This window comes from Marmota flaviventris, chromosome 6 (assembly GCF_047511675.1).
Source record: "Marmota flaviventris isolate mMarFla1 chromosome 6, mMarFla1.hap1, whole genome shotgun sequence".
Lineage (NCBI taxonomy): Eukaryota > Metazoa > Chordata > Mammalia > Rodentia > Sciuridae > Marmota > Marmota flaviventris.
Window position 1 is genome coordinate 72183586 of NC_092503.1, and position 4636 is coordinate 72188221.

Genomic DNA, 4636 nt, shown 5'->3' on the forward strand with positions numbered 1-4636 from the left:
CCCAGTATTTTCTCATGGGATGCTAGAAGGGAGATTGATTGGGGCATACCTGCACCTTTTGGTTGTGTAGGGCTAAAGAATAAACCATAGGAAAATCCTGGGCTGCTTTTTAGAAGTTGATAAATTGGTTATTATTCAAAGTTTGCCTATAGTTGTAAATTGCATTTTAATGGGAAGCAGCATGGGGTTGTTGATTATTCTGACATTAGTAATATTGCCCCAAATGCCTTGTGGCTGAATTATAAGAAGTTCCATAATTCATCTATAAGCTGATCTTTGTCTATAAAAAATGTTTCATGTATCTATGAATGATCTTTTTTTGAAGTTTGTGGATGCTATAGTGGTGAATAAAATATCAATTTGTTTAAAAGAATTGAACTCAGAAATTTTTTTGTCATTTTGCATTTTCCTCATGAATAATCAACTGCTTTCACTGTGGGGAATTAAGTTTTAAGGTATTCAGGTTAGTTTCATCACTCAGCAAGTGGCCAAAAGAGGTTCAGAAAATGACAAATTGGGGTGACTGAGGCACAAGAAAAAAAGGCAGGAGTAGAGTGGCAGAGGGACAGTGCCCCAAAGAGCTATTAGGAGGGAACTCAGAAGGAGAGGGGAGATATAATAAGGCCCCAGATGTCTGCTAGCACACCCTGAAGTGCCTGTCTTCTCACCCATGAACTGAAAGTTTTATCTTAACTGCAGGTGTTTCCTTTAGAGCTAAACTTAGAAAATGAAATCACTCTTGCCAAACTCATGGGTTCATCAGGACTAAAGACCAAGGAAGATAAGTATTGTAATTTTTGTTACTAATTTTAAATTATGGGGGAAAAGATAAAGAAATGCAATCCATGCAAATAAAGCAAAAGCACATCCTATGAATTTCTTTTTCCTCATCCCTGATACCAAAAGTTATAATTCTGGAGATGTCAGGAAATTCAAAGCTATACTAGCAAATTGTATAATAAAAAAGCTATAGTAAAATTTTTTTTAAATAGTGTTGTATAGCCTGGTGTAGTGGCACATGCTTGTAATTCCAGCCACTGGAGAACTGCAAACTCAAGGCAACCTCAGCAACTTAGTGAGGCCCTAAGCAACTTGGCAAGACCCTGTCTCAAAATAAAACATAAAAAGGGCTTGGGATGTAGCTCAGTGGTAAAGCAACCCTGGGTGGGTTTTATTTCTAGTACAAAATAAATAAATTGTAAACAACCATTTGCTATTGTATTTAGAAAACACTTCCTTGCTTATTCATAAGAAAAAAACTTTTAAAATGAGAAATGGTGTCCTATAAGTCATCTGATAGAAGGAACCTACTAAACTAGTATTAGGAGGGTCCCTACTGCGTTTCAAATATACTCACTTGATATTTTCTCTGAAATATATTATTATTAAAATGTTAAAATTGAATAAACAGGTAAAGAATATCATGAGTATTACAGAAACTGAGAGAAAAAAAAAACGAAGAGATTTTGTCCCCTGGATCTCTCCACTGACCACTAGATGTTAAGCAAAAGCACAGCTAATAAACCTGCAGTGCAGTAAGTGGGGGTGCAGGTAAAAACAAAGAACTCCTTCCTAGCTGACATTTTGTTTAGGTAACCAGAATTTAAACTCATTTCCCTGATAATGACATAATCAACATCTCCATTACAATACCAGCCACATCACGGTGGGAATATGTCTTATGTTTCTTATTAACCAATCCAAAGAGGAAATCCTAGGGGGAAAACAAGAAAACAACTGTGGCAGGTTTTGTTTCTTCTTTCTTTTCTGAAAAAAATTTAAAAATTCTAAGAATTCAAAGTAATTAATAAAATGTTTTTAGTTAAGACCATATATGGCTTTCCAAGCTGTTTCTCTTTTTAAAATTTTACTTTAGTAAGATATTGTGTAAAATTAGACAATTCATATTATACATCTAAGTGATAACAGCATTATTGTTTGTAAATATCTTTATTATAGAAAAGTATCTAAAATGTTTATAGTTAAGACCATATATGGCTTTCCAAGCTGTTTCTCTTTTTAAAATTTTACTTTAGTAAGATATTGTGTAAAATTAGACAATTCATATTATACATCTAAGTGATAACAGCTTTATTGTTTGTAAATATCTTTATTATAGAAAAGTATCTAAAATGGGATTTCAACTCTTAAAATATCTATGCTTTATAACAAAGGCTCAAGATAAATATACTAAAATATTAATCACAGCCATTTCTGATCAGGAGGATTGTGGGATATTTCAATTTTGTTCATAATCCAAATACTGAACAATAATCACATTGTTTTGATGATCAGGAAATAAGTCATTTTAAAAATGTTTCTAATGCTGAAGAATAACTATCTTAAAATGTGTGACCCAAAAATAGCACTGAAATTTTAAGAAACATATCTCTCTTTTCAAATGGTTGGGGAAAGGTCTGGTGTGACACAGATGGCCTGATTCATTTTCAGTTTAGAAAAAACAATCCAGATTTCAGAGTCTGAAGACCTGCATTTGAATCAGGGTTCTAAATTTCTGGACAGTTGTTGAAGTTTTTAAGAATCTTCATGAAATAGATTTCAAAGTATTCAAATTAATAAATATAAATCTTAAAAAAGAAATCCTCAGAAGGGTAAGAACTTGTAGTTGAAAACTGAAAACTTAAGTGAATAACTTGATTCCTCCAAGACCTCAATTGTCTTTATCTGTAAAATGAGTATAAATAATCTGTGCCACTGCCTGTTATAAGAATAAATAAGTTGATCTATGTTGAATGCCTGATACACTACACAGTAGGTACTAAGTCCAGACCTTGCTCTAGAGTGCAAATGGAGATGGAAAGGAAAAAAAAATTATACCAATATACCAAATTTCATATGGGTTAGAACTTACTTGCCTGATATAGTTTATAACTTCCTTCTAGGAAGAAATAAGTGTTCTTGATAAAATATAAGCAATTTTGGATAAATTTAAATTTTCTGGGGAAACTAGCTTCCTTCCCTCCCAGCTGACTCTGTCAAGAATCTATTGACTTTTTAAATAGAATTACTCTTCTTTTTGTACCTAAGTACTTTTTTCTCTGTAAATGTCTCTGTCTAGAGAAAATTTGAAATTGGCCTTGCTCTTGCAGCAAGATTATAAATTAAGTTTTGACATATACCCGTAACTAAACTGTCCGAATAGATTTGTTGTGTTTAACCAAGGATGGAGAAGCTATACTGGCTCCTACTAATCCAGTCTTGTGGGGAAAAGAGCCCCAGGGGGCAGACTAGGTACTGGTGGCTTTCACAATGAAAGAAAAGTAAAACATCCTCCTCCCAGCCTTTTGCGGAGAGGAAAATTCAGGAGAGCCCCAGAAGCAAATTGAACCCAGAGGCTGATGATCTGATCAACAATCGAATTGGCAGGCCTGGCTATTGTAAGGCCTACTGCATAAACTAGAGGCCTTTACAGATCTGTGGCAGGAGAGGGTGCAAAGTGTTAAGATAATCTGAAGATTAAAAACAAAAAATAAATGAGTGAATGAAGCAGCACATTTGAATCTGGTTTTATTTTCCTATTTCAACCAGACTATCAGTTTACTATTCAAGAAACACCACCATGGAATGGCCTAAAAGATACCATCTGATTTAAATAAAGTTCACTTCTTTATTCCTCCCGATTTCACTCTGGCAGTAGTATGTACCTGTAATAGGAGGATCGCAAATTGGAGACCAGCCTGGGCAATTTAGCAAGACCCTCGGGGTGGGTGGGAGAGAGGTGGGGTAAGGGAGCTGGTAGAACGCTTGCCTTACACACCTAGATTCAATCCATAGTACTGCAAAACCAAAGAGCTGCTCGTGAAATCCAGACACTAAGAAATTCACTTATAGTTTTAGATGAACAATATAAAACAAATCAAATTTAAGACTCTTCTATATAACAAAAACTTGCCCAACCGGATTAACCCTCTTCATCCCACCTAGAAATCCTCCCTTCAGTCTTCCCACCACCCGGGGTCCTTCCACCCTCCTTTCCTGAGGTCTCACAGGCCTTATGAACCCACATTCCTTTTTCTCGGTCCCACTCTTTCCACAAAGAAGTATGAAGTGTGTCCCTTGAGTTTTAACCTTTCATACTCGTATTCTTTCACTTAAATTCAATGTGACTCCCAGTTTGATTTTTGGACAAGTTTTATTTTTTAAATTTCCCGAATTGCCTAAAACGGTGTCTTGCATCTTATCAAGTCTGAGGGGAAAATCATTATAAAATCCTACTCGATTTTCTCTCATCGCTGGCTTCCCCCCACGTAAGCCCATACCCCACCCCAAACAGCTACTGGACCCAGAAGCACTGCACGCGATCGACCCCGTGGGCCCTCGCCACCCGCAGCGCTCCCGGGCCAGATCCCGGACCCGCCTGCAGCGCCGCTTCCGCTGCACCGCCTGGGGACCCCGGGTGGCCCGCGAAGGTCAGCCTCGGGGGCTGCGGCGAAGGCACTGCGAGAGCGCCGCCCATTCCTGCAGATCTCCGAAGGGCAGTGCCTGGCGGGCGGCGGCCGCTGAGTGACCGGGCCGCCACGAAGCGACTGCCACGTCAGGACAACTTCACAAAACCCGGGCGAGGGCGGGTGACGCAAGCCGGCGGCCGCGGCGGGGTTGGGCCCGCGGCCAGACA